Source organism: Dendronephthya gigantea, unplaced genomic scaffold (genome assembly GCF_004324835.1).
Source record: "Dendronephthya gigantea isolate DGI-Jeju-01 unplaced genomic scaffold, DenGig_1.0 000013F, whole genome shotgun sequence".
NCBI lineage: Eukaryota > Metazoa > Cnidaria > Anthozoa > Malacalcyonacea > Nephtheidae > Dendronephthya > Dendronephthya gigantea.
This window is the reverse complement of record NW_021163023.1, coordinates 341,004-356,905: the sequence shown is the minus strand read 5'-3', so window position 1 is coordinate 356,905 and position 15,902 is coordinate 341,004. Positions and strand designations below refer to the sequence as shown.

General features: G+C 36.2%; 1 pseudogene; it reads left to right on the top strand.

Moving 5' to 3' along the window:
• The first annotated feature begins 279 nt into the window (after nt 1-279).
• Nucleotides 280-5,929, top strand: LOC114519387 (annotated as a pseudogene).
• The last annotated feature ends 9,973 nt before the right edge of the window (nt 5,930-15,902 follow it).

Below are 15,902 nucleotides of genomic sequence, written 5' to 3'. Positions count from 1 at the left end.
AGACGTCAGCCACTTTATTTGTGGTTCTCACAGCAAGTGTGCTCCATGTTTTGCATTTCATTTTTCTAATAGTTAGAATTATAGTGCAATTTACAATAACCGTAACCAATGTACGCAATTATTGAAGAAGTGATTGTGATTCTGTTAGATTTTATGTTGTACATACCTTGCTTTTTTTCATTTCCTACGATAAGGTTCCTGCAACACCAGTGAAGCTCCATTTGGAGTAAAGGATGGAAGGATAAAGGATTCTCAGATGTCATCATCAACTGAAAAAACTGGATTTTCTGCATCAAAGGAAGATTAAACGGCGCAGACTCTTGGCGTCCCACAAATAATGATCAGAACCAATGGCTCCAAGTCGATCTTGGCAAAAAGGAACTTTTTACAGCGATTGCCACTCAAGGTTCTGGTGATAGTTGGTTGAAGACTTATTCGATCTCTTACGGTGTGGATAAAGAAAACCTCACTTCATACAAAATTAATGCAACTCAGAAGGTGAGCAACTAAAGAGATAATAATCCTATAATTACCAATTTCGCCCCGTATGTGTCTTATAATCTTAGAATCTATATAATCATTTATAATTTATAAAGGTATTCGCTGGAAATTATGACAAGAATTCTGTCGTGACAAATCTCTTATATCCAGCAATAAATGCGCGTTATATTCGCATACACCCAGTGTCTTGGTTTAATCACATATCCATGAGAATCGAAGTTATTGGTTGTTACACAGGTAAATAATACTCAACATTGAGCATGTCTGACTTGTTTCCAGTCCCTCGTTTACCTTCAACACGCATATGCAAAATTAAATTGAACATAACATTGGATTGCGGAAGAGTCGGGTTACGTGAATTATATTATCTTTCATGATAATATTCAGCTGATCTGAGTGTAAAAATCAACCAATCAAAAGCCAGGTTCTCGACAAAACTGAATTATTATACCCTTCATTTCATATGATATCAGCACTGGAAAATGTTAAGTAACTCTATTATTTCTATGCGGAAACACATTTGTTTTTCACTTTACTTGAAATTAGAATTTAAATTTTTCCTCTTTTACACTATTAGTTGGAAGAACGGGGGCAAAATACTTCAGGGGATTCTCTTAGATCTTACATACGTACTTACTTTTTTGCATTTCTTACAACAAGGTTTTTGCAACACCAGTGAGGTTCCATTTGGAGTAGAGGATGGAAAAATAAAGAATTCTCAAATGGCATCATCAACTGCAGAAAACGAATTTTCTGCATCAAAAGGGAGATTGAACGGTGCAGACTCTTGGCGGCCGACAAATAATGATCAGAAACAATGGCTGGAAGTCGATCTTGGCAAAAAGGAACTTGTTACAGCGATTGCCATTCAAGGTTCTGGTTCTAATAGCTATTGGGTGAAGACCTATTCGATCTCTTACGGTGTGGATAAAGAAAACCTCACTTCATACAAAATTAATGCAATTCAGAAGGTGAGAAGCTGATAATCATATTATTACATAATTATCGTAAAAAAAATCACGGCCAATGACTTCTTCTGGATTTTTTTGTGGAAAGAAAGCTAATTGCTACAAAAGGTCCCTCTAAAATTTCTTTGAATCTCTGAGTCAAGAGCTCAGGGGTCGGAATTCAAATAAATCACCACAGCTACAAAACGTGTACTAAAAAAAGTTTTAGCTGTATTGACAATGAATTTTATATAGTGAATGAGTCAAAATACCTTCGGATATGTTTTATTATATTTTGCGAAATTGTCCGGTGTAGTATATTTATTCATATCTGTGGTGATATATTTTTATTTCTTTTCAGAAATCAGAAGTAGTCTAATGCAAACGTTTTTCTTTCATCCATCATTTATAATTTATGAAGGTATTCGCTGGAAATGATGACAAGAATTCTGTCGTGACAAATCTCTTATATCCAGCAATAAATGCGCGTTATATTCGCATACACCCAGTGTATTGGTTTAAAAACATATCCATGAGAATCGAAGTTATTGGTTGCTACACAGGTAAATAAAACTCAACATTGACTTGTTTCCAGTACCTCGTTTACCTTCAACACGAATATCCAATTATTATTATCATTTGATATCAATATAATATAATATAATGATATAATGAAATTGCTAGAATTTCAATGCATTTAATGATGCTTTTAACGCCATAACATTTCGTGAAAAATATTCTTCTTGTAACTCCGATTTCACATTGCATGACTCATTCTTTTTTTCCTGACATCCTATCCCAGTTCCCATTTTCCATTGTGGCATGAGTTGGTATGTAACATTAATTCACTTGGCCTCGTCAAGTCACCAATGTACGCAATGATCGAAGAGACCTCTTATATCTTAAATACGTATAACTTACTTTTTTGTCATTTCCTACAACAATTAAGGTTCTTGCAACACCAGCGAGGTTCCACTTGGAGTGGAGGATGGAAGAATAAAGAATTCTCAGCTGTCATCATCAACTGAACAAAATGGATTTTCTACATCAAAAGGGAGATTAAACGGTGCACCCTCTTGGCGTCCCACAAACAATGATCAGAACCAATGGCTCCAAGTCGATCTTAATTGGCAAAAAGGAACTTGTTACAGCGATTGCCACTCAAGGTTCTGGTTATAGTTATCGGGTGAAGACTTATTCGATCTCTTACGGTGTGGATAAAGAAAAACTCACTTCATACAAAATTAATGCAACTCAGAAGGTGAGCAGCTAAATAGATAACAGTCATATTATTATTTATTGTACAAAGAGTCAGGATTTTATTTGAGCGCGCTTTTCTTCACTCTCGCAACATTCCCGCTTGTTTTGATCAGGCCATCCAAGCACGGAAACCATTAAGTAATTGTTTAATCCAGCACAGCTATTATTCAATCAGATTGCTATCCATTTTTAACTATCTTTTAGCAGATGGTTTCCAGAGGGAAATGAATTCTTTTTCTGGAAAGGCGTTTAGCTTAAAAGGTGGATAAGTTCAAACAAAATTATTCATTTATTGAACAACTGAGCTGAAATATTTCGATGTAAATAGTTCAATTGTCAATGGAAGTACATATTTAATTCATACGGTGAAGGTTTAGTCATTCATTAGACATAGCATAGTAATATGGGACTTATAACAATTATAACAATTGATTAATTTCAAAATGTCTTCTTTTTTTATGCACTTTGTAAAAACGTCTTCGCTAAAAACTTTTTGCTTCTTTTTCATCATTCTCTTATAAGTACGGTCTACTGTAATTAAAAAGCCTTACCTATAGTATGATGATTCGTGGCATTAATTAAGTACTAAACTTTGATGATTTGCCGGAGTTATGGCTAATTGTTGAGGCTAAATATGACATTAGTTGTTGGCTCCCGCGCCGTGGGTATGTTGATTTTACAATTCTTGATTCATATTAGTGAAGAAAGGACGCGGCAGTCAATCCCGTTCGAAAAAATTGATAATGTATATTGTCGTTCAGTCAACGATAGACGCTTTCGGGCAGGCACGTCTGAGCCATGGGGCAGAGAGAGCGACTTCCTCATTTGTCCTCTACTGACTAAGGCATGCTGGGGCAACTGCGCTTTGCTACTTTGCTACTGCTTAGAAGTTTAAGCCAATCTTTGAAAATTTAGTATAAAAGGACCCAGGTAAAATATGAAAATTAATAGTAAAAATACAGCGACCATTCAACATTTTCTTTCAGGTGTTCGATGGAAATACGGACAAAAATTCTGTTTTGACAAATGTCTTATCACCAGCTGTAACAGCTCGTTATATCCGCATACACCCAAAGACATGGAACTATCAAATTTCCTTGAGAGTGGAACTTTATGGTTGTCAAAGAGGTAGGATTAAAAGCAATACTAGTGAAGGCAGAAGTTTGCAAATAGTGATTATAAATTTGAAAATTTTCTTCCTAATGGCGTTTTTAAAAAATACACCGAAAGGAGAGTGTGACACTTACTAAGGCCCGTATACACTTGCAATTTTTGCGACGATTTTTATGTGCGATTTTCTTCCTTTGAGAGATATGAACGAGTAAATTCGTTACTGATGTTCCAAAAGAGTGCTTATTAATCAGAACATTCGTAACTAATTGCTCATTCACATCTGTTAAAAGAGGAAAATCACACATAAAATCGCTGCAAAAATCGCAAGTGTAAACACCGTTACTTACATATAGGATCGCAGGCGAACAGCAACATCGTGACTGCCGTCCCCGGGTGGGTGGGGGTCGTTATCGTTGCTTGACTATTGGGCACTTCTTTTCACGCCATTCAAATCTACAAACTGCTGCTCGCTGTAATCATAAGAGACTTATTAATTTAGCCGTATGCGCACATCAGTATGGACAAAGTTTCCTTTTACATGATTATAGTTGCGTTTTGCAAAAAATCGGTTACAACTTTGAACGGTACGGAATAATATATCATATCATATTCTAAAAAAGGTAGGCCAATTGATTGCACTTGTTTGGAAGGTATATAGGACTATAATTGTTTCCGCAAGAAATAGTGTTTTGTTTTAAATGTTTAGTACTAAACCAAGTGGTTGTACAAAGCTCATTTGGCCAAACAGTGGTTATATTAGCTCATTAACAGTATAGTTATTAATTTCTTTGACACTAGTCATGTATATCTAGCGCTTGTGTGATATGCAACTAGTCTTATGACTCTTACCCTGTATATTTAGGAGGTGAATAAGCATTTTATCAAATTTAGACTTATCTGGTTTCGTCCAACCGACACAGGCTTAAATTTTTAAAATTCTCTGTAGTGAATGCAATTCCTTGCCAAGCTGGTGAAAAGACCCTTGGCGTGGAAGATAAGAATAAAGTTAAAGATTCACAGTTGACTTCTTCGAGTTATTGGAAAAGTTACTCAGCAGCTCGTGGACGATTGTACAACAAAGATGGAGGATGGGTAACACTAAACGACGAGAACCAGTGGATACAGGTTGATCTTGGCAAGAAGGAAGCTGTCTCAGGGATTGCCACTCAGGGAGGACGTTATTATTATGTAAAAGCTTATCATTATCGTTGGGTGAAGACCTATTCCGTGAAGCATAGTTTGAATGGAGCGACATTCGAGTCTTACAAAGATGAGGGTGATGATAAGGTGAGAATTATTACACTATACAGGGCGTGTAAAAAATACATTAATAAAGTTTGGGGGCGGTTATTCGAAGGGTAGCGGTGGCTCGACATAATTTCTCGACATTTTTGGTGCACATTTTAAACAGGGATGTCGAGCATCTAAATATTTCGCTAGAAGACTAAAAGTTAATATACTGGGCATATAAATGTCGCTTGGCTTACGAAATACTAGAAAGTGCTCATTATGGTATAGATAGAGCATATAGAAGTATTTCTTATCAAAACTCGGTAAAGTCCGATTTGGCGCATTATATTAAGGTGCCAGTAGATTTTAAATATAAAGGAAACATAATAGTCTTCATCACAACAAAGCTAGACTCGGCATCAGGCGAAACCTCATTTCACACTATGCTCTAAGAAAATCCAGCGAAAAATTCGTTCGATTGAAAAGTATCGCCTAGTGGAAGACTGGCTTAAGTTCAAAACGAAATTCCTCGTTGTTTTCGTATACTGCACAGGTTTATGTAAAAGTATGTCTGTTGTTTGTTTGTCACTGAATGTACAAAATTATCATAGGAAGCCTGCATGGTCAAGAGGTTCCATCAAATTAAACCACGGTTTTATTATTGTCTAAACGGATTTGGGTAGGGTTTTATGATTTTCAAGAAAATACATCAGTATTTAATTTGCAACTTTGTCTAGATATTTGATGGGAATAGTGACTGTGATACCATTGTGAAGAATGTCCTGTCTCCACCAATCACTGCTCGTTATATTCGTATACATCCAGTGTCTTGGCATTGGTACATATATATGCGAATTGAGTTTTTTGGTTGTTACTGAGGTATGTACTAACCTTATATACTTCATATAAATATCTGCCTATTATAAAATATTGTGATTAAACCTGAGGGAACAAACGAAGCCAAGGTTACATGCCAGAGAATATATTTGACTGCGAGGAACTGCGATATTCACAAACAAAAACATTTCATGCACAATTGCTTGACATTTATTGTGTTTTTTACCACTGGTGCATCATCGCGTCTGTAAGGTTACATCTTACCGTTTGTTCACGATTTATTTTGAACACAGTTATTAGAATATAAATGGTTTGGAGACTTGATGGAAGTACAATACAACTCATTATCTATGTTATTGTCCAGGTTTATGCAAAAAATGGTTCCTTATCCGTCACATGTCTATTGTATTTTTGCCCAACTAACCAATAGCAATGGCTTGGCTTAGCTCCTCAACCGTGACTTGAACAAAATGTTAATTCAGACCTTGCTATTGGTTTATTTGTTCAAAATACAATAGACACGTGACAAATAAGGAACAATTTTTTGCATAAATGTTCCCCGACATAGTTAATGAGTTCTATTGTACTTCTAAGTAGTCTCTAAACCATGTATATTCTATTAACTGTGTTTTGAACAATTTGAATGTGTATTCTACAAACGTCAGATCTCAGACATGAAATATATACCACCCGATTTGTTGTCTTTATTAGCTCTGCAGCGCTGCAACACCTGAGGTTGAACCAAGTCTGTGTCTTGTTTCTGTTTGAAATTATGTAATTTACGCCTTTTACTACAAAAAAGCAAAATCATGCATTCATCATTTCATATTAAAGGTGCTGTTAAGTCGCCTTCCATTAATTACACTAGGCGAAATTTTTCGATGGAACGAAATTTTTCGCTCGATTTTCTTTTCAATTGTGACCGGTGAAGGGAATCCGCTACGGTCGATTTCTCACAATTAAAAAGAATATCCGACGAAAAATTTCGTAATAAATTCTTCAATAAGGTTATGGTGAAATGCGTGTGATTGCTGCGCCCTTTTCTAAAATTCTCCCCCTACAGCTCTAGACTTTCTCAGGTGCCCGTGTTTGACAAAAAAAGTAAGTGATTGACACAACTGCTGACAGTTGCTAAACATCGAAGCAGTCATTGTGTTGGCTTTTTTAAAAATTCATCAAACAAATCTAACATGCAAATCCTTTGTCTCGTTTCGTTGTTTCGTTGTGTCTTGTTGTATCGTATGGCTGCGTTTCGTGGTAAATGTACTGTGTTTTTTGTAAGGGCCCACTGTAATTGGTGTACACTGTTGTGGTGTCCCTGCCAATTGATTGTTACAATTGGCGAATTTCAATATATAAATAAATGAATACGTATGTTTTTCTTACAGGAAGAGGTTCCCAACTCCACATGCATTTCTAGTATTTTATTGTAGTCGTGGACTTTGCGAGTCATACGAAATAGTTCAGAATATAATCATTAGATGATGAAATGAACAGCTTGTGATGTTCATAACAGATATACAGTGGGTTGACAAAAAAAGTAGCCCCCTAGGAAATGTGGCACATTTATATCATTTCACTATAAATGAAGGTAGAGCCAATAAATGTTTTGTGTTTGCGCGTATTTCTTTTGTTTTTGGAACCAGTTCATGAAAATTTTTTATTATAAACTCCAGATTAATAAGAGAATAAATTATGGCGGTTTTCGAGTACATATGGATGGAAATTATGAAATTGTTTGTGAAATAAATGTCTGTTTCAAAACAAATTCTTCTGAAAAGTAACCTTTAATTTTATTAATAATAGAATTAATTCACAATTAATTGCTTCACGTGCGGAATTGTGCCTTACGACACAACACGGATGATTGTATGGTCATAGAAACGTACCAAAAAACCACCTCTTCAAAACCTTATAGTCTTGTACCTTAAATTTCTACGTTAACGTACAATTCATTACCTTTTAAACCACCTATGCACATTTGAATGCAAATGTTGTGTCTCTCAGACCTACTGTGTTTGGAGAAAGTGGCATATCAAACAACTGAAGCTGCTACTTTTCATGGGGCCACTTTTTTGTCCACCCGCTTTTAGTCATTCAGAATGCAGTGAAATCGAATACAATATATTACTGTCCAAAATACGAGCATGCGTAAATGTAGTATAGTATGTGTGTATGTGTATTGCTTATAATATATAGTATCAATATTAAAGTCTTTCTAAATTGAGTTTTATTTATCATTTTTTTTTCGGAGATGTTGAGATTACAACGGACTACACGCTACGGTTAGTTAACTAGTTTTGACTTCTGTTTACAAATGCTCAACTCTAAGCATTTTATCATATGCTGTGTGTATCAGAAGTTTAACCTTTGCCGTCCCATCCCTGGTTTTCAGAACCATTAATTTTCAGACATAGTATATTTGTTAGATCCACTGACTGCATACACCCTCAGCCGTTCAAGCATTAAATTTTATACGGCGAACGTGAAACACATACGGCAAAGCTGAATTTACCGCTTTTCTAAATATATCAGAAATAGCCTATTGCTTTCTTACATTACTGCTGAACATCACATGTTTTATGCAGAACGTTTGTAATTTTTCGAAATTGCCGCACACTTAAAGATAGTGGAGTTAAAACACAAACTTTGTTAGCGGTTTCGCGTTTGCCATAAACGTCAAACTAAAGGTCGGCGTTAGATCATATCGAACTAACGTACATGACGTCATAAATTTTGCAATAACGGAAGTATAATAACAGAAGTCTTACATGAAGTCTTCCTAGAGCTGGTTCATAAAAATGATAAAATAAAAATGGCGATGAATGATGATACATTTATACATTTATTAATGTACACGAAAGTGTAAATGTCTTTTACCCTCATACCCAGTATAGGAGTGATCATATACTTATGTAATAGTATCTCTGGCTTTACCTTAATTACGGTTAGGGTTAGGGTTATTGAAAATTTTATGACGTCATGTACTTTAGTTCGATATGATCTAACGCCGACCCAAACTAAAGGTCTCTATTAAGAAGCTCCGCGCCGTCGCAGTGAACGAGTAATAATCCCACAATCACCACATTGAGCAATGTCACATATATTAAGACTTCCACAGTAGGCGTTGTACTTCTTGCATCCTTTGGTCTGCATGTTGTTCTTGCTAATTTAAACGTGGCGATGTAGGTTTTGTCTCATCGCGCGTCTTAAAAAGCTGTGGTTTGAATTCTTTAAAAATGTGTTTCGTGATGGCCCTTTGAAAAAAAGGTTTAAGTAAAATAAAAACACCGTCAATTATCTCAAGATCAAATAGTCTAGGGGAGACCGCAGTGGTCTCACAACTTGATGGTTCGAGCCTTGCATGGAGAAAACGTCTTCATCATGACGGAACTTCGTGAAAGCATAAAGTAAATGAAATAACCATAGCTGATCAGCAAAAGATATCGTAGTCTAGTGGTCTCCCAAGTGGTAAGAAGCTGGATTGAGAATCTTAGTATACCTGTTTTTCATTATGCCCTTTAAAAAAAAAGGGTAAAGTAAATTAAATAATAGCCGTCCAGCAAGAGATTTCGTAGTCTAGTGGCGAAGACAATGATCTCAAAAATGGTAAGTCGATGGTTCCAATCCAAGCTTACCTCTTTTTCATTACTGAACTTCGTGAAAAGGTTAAATTAAATTAAATAACCATTGCTGTTCAGCACAAAATCTGGTTGTCTAGTGGCGAGGAAAATGGTCTTCAAAGTGGTAAATCGGTGGTGCGAATCCCACCACAACCGTTTTTCGTTATGGAACTTCGTGAAAAGTATAAAGTAAATTAAATAACCATTGTCGTTCAGCACAAGGTCTTGTAGTGTTGTGGTCAAGATGTTGGTCTCATGTGTCTACTGTCAGGGGTTCGAATTTCGTTTTAGATGAAAATTTTCGTTATTAATAAAACATGGTAAGGTTATGGTGAATAAGTTAGTGTAGGTTTCCAACAATCACCAGTTAGCCTTGTGGTAAAGTCGTGGACTATCAAGTACAAGATCGTGGTATCAGGATCAGCATGGTACGTTCCTCATGGCGGAAGAAAGAAAAAGAAAAAAACAGGAAAAAAAGAAATAAAATGGAAGGTATGTTGCTCTGGGGAGGATAGTTCCCGGTTAATCTTTGCCAATTAAAATTAATCTTTAGGGAAATTTAGGGAAATCAGGGGATAGGTAGGGTGAGTGGAGGGTATATGAGTACAAAAAGACTTAGTAATTGGGCGGCCCCGACTCCCGGGGGCAAGGGTGGGGTATAGGTGAGAAAACAGTATATAAAATGATCAAGTCTTTTTGTACTAATTTAAACCTCTTTACCCCTATTTATCCTCCTGTTTACTCCTATCTATCCCTACTTTTACTTATCCTCATATATCCCTAACTATCCCGTAACACTCTTAAATGATTGAAGAAAGTTTGCTTTGGAAGTCAGGAAAGCCGGGGGAAAGAGAACCCCCCTCAATCTACTCATCGCCTTGGGCGAGGGCATATTCGCCCTCTCGCTCTACTCCTCTCACACTCACAAATTCTCACTTATTACCTTGTTCTTTTTCGGTTTATCCAGGACTTGAACCATCCGCTGTATACTTGGCAGATCACCGTCTTCACCACTGCACCACCTGTTCTTGTGACGAAAGCTTACCGTTTTTCATTTTACTTAATCTTTTTTTGGAAGGACTTTGATGAAATAGAAGAAAAAAACATTCCCATCTGGGACCCGAAACCCGGCGTTTGAACTCGTAGGGCACTGCCTTCTCCAGTACACCGCACGAACTTGTGGTGAAAGGTTATACTTTTTTATATTACTGAATACCTTTTGAGTAGGATCTCAAATGAAATAACAATTTAAATGAGTTTACTTTAATGTTCATAATTTTTTTTTGTCTGAAACGCACACGACTGCATCTTATTCGTAGCTTGTAACTTCAATGTCGCTAAAATATCACATACAGATATGCAGTGCATTAAAACACTATCTTTCCAGTAAGTTAGTTATATGCGGCCGAAGTGAAGCTAATGGTTATGGTGCGGTTTTTTGTATTTTTAATGAAGTGAAGTCAAAGTAATGTTCTGAATGCATTTCAAAATAGGTTTAAAAGAAAAAAGTACAAGAATTAAGAGTAGCCGAATTTATATTAAGGACGGGAAACTTATCTTAGACGGAAAAGTTGAGGTAAAGACCCGTCTGAATATGAATTGAGATATGCATAAATTTATACGTTTGCTAATAATAATAATAATTTATTACTTATATAGCGCAAATTAACATGCATTGATATGATCAAATGCGCTATTTTACAAACTCGTCTGATTTATCCGTCTAAATGCATGCGAATTTAAGACGAGTTTCTCTTCCAGACGGGTCTCTTCCGTCTGTTTAGACTGGAAAGTTAAACGGGAAAATTCGGACGAGAAACCCGTCTGTGATTCACATCAGTTTCCGAGTTACATCATCACACGAGTTTCCCTTTTTCGACGAGTTTCCAGTTAAGACAAGTTTCCCATCTCTAATATGAATCCGGCTAATGTATATAAGATTAACGCGTATGGTTATATGAGGCAACAAGGATGCATTACATCTGAAATCGCAAATGAAGCGAACCTGTCGAACCGGCTAGACGTAATATTTCGACTCTTTATACAACAAAGTCTTGAAATAGATAGTCAATATCGGTTTAACTGGACATTTGCTTCAATTGCGATCTCAGATGTGATCTACGAGAGACTCGAGAGTATATACGAGGTGCATGCTTGTTGCCTCATGACTATACGTGTTATACACATTGAAATACATTCTTAATTCTTGTACTTTTTTCTTTTAAACCTATTTTGAAATGCATTGTTAACTCTTGTACTTTACTTTTACCTCTCTTCATTGAAAATACAAAGCAATCGCACCGTAACCATTAGCTTCACTTGCGCCGCATATAACTAACTTATGGAAAGGTAATGCTCTAAGGCACAGGCATGCTTTAAGTTGTGTGCGTTTTAGACGAGAAAATCAATCATGAACATTAAAATGAACTTATTGAAATTGTTATTTCATTTGAGATCCTACCAAAAAGGTAGTAAGTAATATAAAAAAGTGGAGCCTGTCACCGCAGGTTGTGGTCTTCGGGTTGAAGCAGCGCTCTCCGAGTTTAAAGGCGGAAAACTTTTCGAAAAGGGTTAGTTCAAATAAAGAACAATAGGCTTTCGACAAATGACGCGGTGGTCTAGTGTTTAAGACTGCGATCTCTCAATCCCGGGACAAGGGTTCAAGTCCTGGTAAGGCAAAAAAATTAGCCTTGAAAATTTCGGTATGATTTGTAAGCTTGAAAAAGTTAAGACTCTCAGCTTTCAGGAAGGCTGTAAATTTGAAAGAAATTGGAAGTATAAAAAAATTGAGAAACATTTGAACAATTTTCGCTTAATAAAAGTACGTAAAATTGATAATAAAACGCAAGTCAAAAAAAGTTTGAAAACATGTGTCTCCAAAAAGGCTGAAAATTAAAACATGTCCGACTAAAACTTTAAAAAAAGTTTAAAAATTTCCCGCTTTTAATGCTAATGTTTACGTATCTTAAAATAAATTTTTTTTTCACGAAAATTTGACAGGGTGATTTTCTCGAGCCTGAAAAAATTTACTTTTTTTCACTTTTTTGAAATTCTCTTAGATTTTTTTTTGAGGAAGAAGTATTTTGTCTTGGGCTACCTGTGTTGGTCTTGGGCTACCTGTGTCATGACCAACACAGGTAGCCCAAGACAAAAAACTTCTTGGTCAAAAAAAATCTAAGAGAATTTCAAAAAAGTGAAAAAAAGTAAATTTTTTCAGTCTCGAGAAAATCACCCTGTCAAATTTTCGTGAAAAAAATTATTTTAAGGTACGTAAACATTAGCATTAAAGGCGGGAAATTTTTAAACTTTTTTTATTGTTTTAGTCGGACGTTTTCTAATTTTGAGTTTTTTCAAGAGACACATGTTTTTAAATATTTTTTGACTTGCGTTTTTTTATCAATTTCCACGTACTTTTATCAAGCGAAAATTGTTCAAATGTTTCTCAATTTTTTTTTACTTTCAATTCCTTTCAAATTTACAGCCTTCCTGAAAGCTGAGTGTCTTAACTTTTTCAAGCTTACAAGTCATACCGAAATTTTCAAGGCTAATTTTTTGCATTGCCAGGACTTGAGCCCTTGTCCCGAGATTGGGAGATCACGGTCTTAACCACTAGACCACCGCGTCATTTGTCGAAAGCCTATTGTTCTTTATTTGAACTAACCCTTTTCGAAAAGTTTTCCGCCTTTAAACTCGGAGAGCACTGCTTTAACCCGAAGACCACAACCTGCTGTGAAAGGCTACACTTTTTTATATTACTTACTACCTTTTTGGTAGAATCTCAAATGAAATGACAATCTCACTAAGTTCATTTTATTGTTCATGATTGATTTTCTCGTCTAAAACTCACACAACTTAAAGCATGCCTGTGCCTTAGAGCACTATCTTTCCATAAGTTGGTTATATGCGGCACAAGTGAAGCTAATGGTTACGGTGCGATTGTTTTGTATTTTTAATGAACAGAGGTAAAAGTAAAGTACAAGAGTTAACAATGCATTTCAAAATAGGTTTAAAAGAAAAAAATACAAAAATTGAGAATGTATTTCAATGTGTATAACGCGTATAGTCTTGAGGCAACTAGCATGCACTTCATATAGTCTCGTAGATTACATCTGAAATTGCAATTGAAGCAAATATCCAGTTAAACAGATATTGAATATTTATTTCAAGACTGTTCGTCGCCGCTTCGTCTAGCTGGTTCGTGGAATATAAAATACGCTAATCTAATATTTGAACCTTTGGACTATAAATAGAGACCAACGTCTTAACAACTGCTTGACGACCACATCGTTTGTCGATAAGCTATTGTTCTCTATTTGACTTAATCGTTTCTTCGAAGAACTTTTAAATATGTGTTTAACTGGATATTTGCTTCCATTGCGATTTCAGATGTAATCTACGAGGCTACGAGGTGCATGCATGTTGCCTCATGATCACACGCGTTATCCACATTGAAATATATCTTTATTTCTTGTACTTTTTTCGTTTAAATCTTTTTGAAATGCATTGTTAATTCTTGTACTTTACTTTGACTTCACTTCATTAAAAATACAAAAAACTGCACCATAACCCTTAGCTTCACTTGGGCCGCATATAACTAACTTACTGGGAAGATAGTGTTTTAAGGCACTGCATATCTGTATGTGATATTTTAACGACATTTAAGTTACAAACTACGAATAAGATGCAGTTGTGTTCGTTTTAGACAAGAAAATAAATCATGAACATTAAAGTAAACTCATTTAAATTGTTATTTCATTTGAGATCCTACCCAAAAGGTATTCAGTAATATAAAAAAGTATAACTTTTCTCCGCAAGTTCGTGCGGTGTACTGGAGAGGGCAGTGCTCCACGAGTCCAAAGGCGGAGGTTCGAGACTCCGAGTCCTAGATGGGAATGTTTTTTTCTTCTATTTCATCAAAGTCCTTCCAAAAAAAGATTAAGTAAAATAAAAAACTGTGGGCTTTCACCACAAGAACTGGTGGTGTAGTGGTGAAGAGGGTGATCTGCCAAGTATACAGTCGATGGTTCAAGTCCTGGATAGACCGAAAAAAAACAAGGTAATAAAGTGAGAATTTGTGAGTGTGAGAGGAGTAGAGCGAGAGGGCTAATATGCCCTCGCCTTGGGCGAAGAGTAGACAGAGGGGGGTTCTCTTTCCCCCGGCTTTCCTGACTTTCAAAGCAAGCTTTCTTCAAACATTTAAGAGTGTTATGGGATAGTTAGGGATATATGAGGATAAGTAAAAGTAGGGATAGATAGGAGTAAAAAGGAGGATAAATAGGGGTAAAGAGGTTTAAATGAGTACAAAAAGACTTAAACATTTTATATACTGTTTTCTCACCTATACCCTCCCCCTTGCCCCCGGGAGTCGGGGCCCCCCTTGCCCCCGGGAGTCGGGGCCCCCCTTGCCCCCGGGAGTCGGGGCCGCCCAATTACTAAGTCTTTTTATACTCATATACCCTCCATTCACCCTACCTATCCCCTGATTTCCCTAAATTTCTCTAAAGATTAACTTTATTTGGCAAAGATTAACCGAGAACAAACCTCCCCAGAGCAACATACCTTCCATTTTATCCCATTTTACTCCTTTTTTTCCTGTTTTTTTTTGTTTTTTCTTTTTTTTCTTCCGCCATGAGAAACGTACCATGCTGATCCTGATACCACGATCTTGTACTTGATAGTCCACGACTTTACCACAAGGCTAACTGGTGATTGTTGGAAACCTACACTAACTTATTCACCATAACCTTACCATGTTTTATTAATAACGAAAATTTTCATCTAAAATGAGATTCGAACCCTTAACAGTCGACACATGAGACAAACATCTTGACCACAACACTACAAGACCTTGTGCTGAGCGCATACTGTCGTTTAATTTACTTCATTAAAAAAAACCACCAAAACGGTTATGGTAGGAGGCGAACCATGGATTTACCACCAGAGAAACAATGTCTTCGCCACTAGACTACAAGATCTTGTGCTGAACGGTAATGGTTATTTAATTTACTTGATCCTTTTCACGAAGATTATAGTGAAAAAAAGGTAAGTTTGGATTTGAACCATCGATTTACCACTTGGGAGATCATGGTCTTCGCCACTAGACTACGAGATCTTGTGTTACACGGCTATGTTTACTTAATTTACTTTATCCTTTTCACGAAGTTCATAATGAAAAACGGTTATAGTGGGACTTAGCACTTGGGAGATCATTGTCTCGCCACTAGACTACGAGATCTTGCGCTGAACGGCTATTATTAAATTTTACTTTACCCTTTCTTTTAAAGGATATAATGAAAAACAGCTATACTAGGTTCGACCATCTACTTACTACTTGGGAGACCACTAGACTACGAGATATTTTGCTGAACAGCTATGGTTATTTCATTTACTT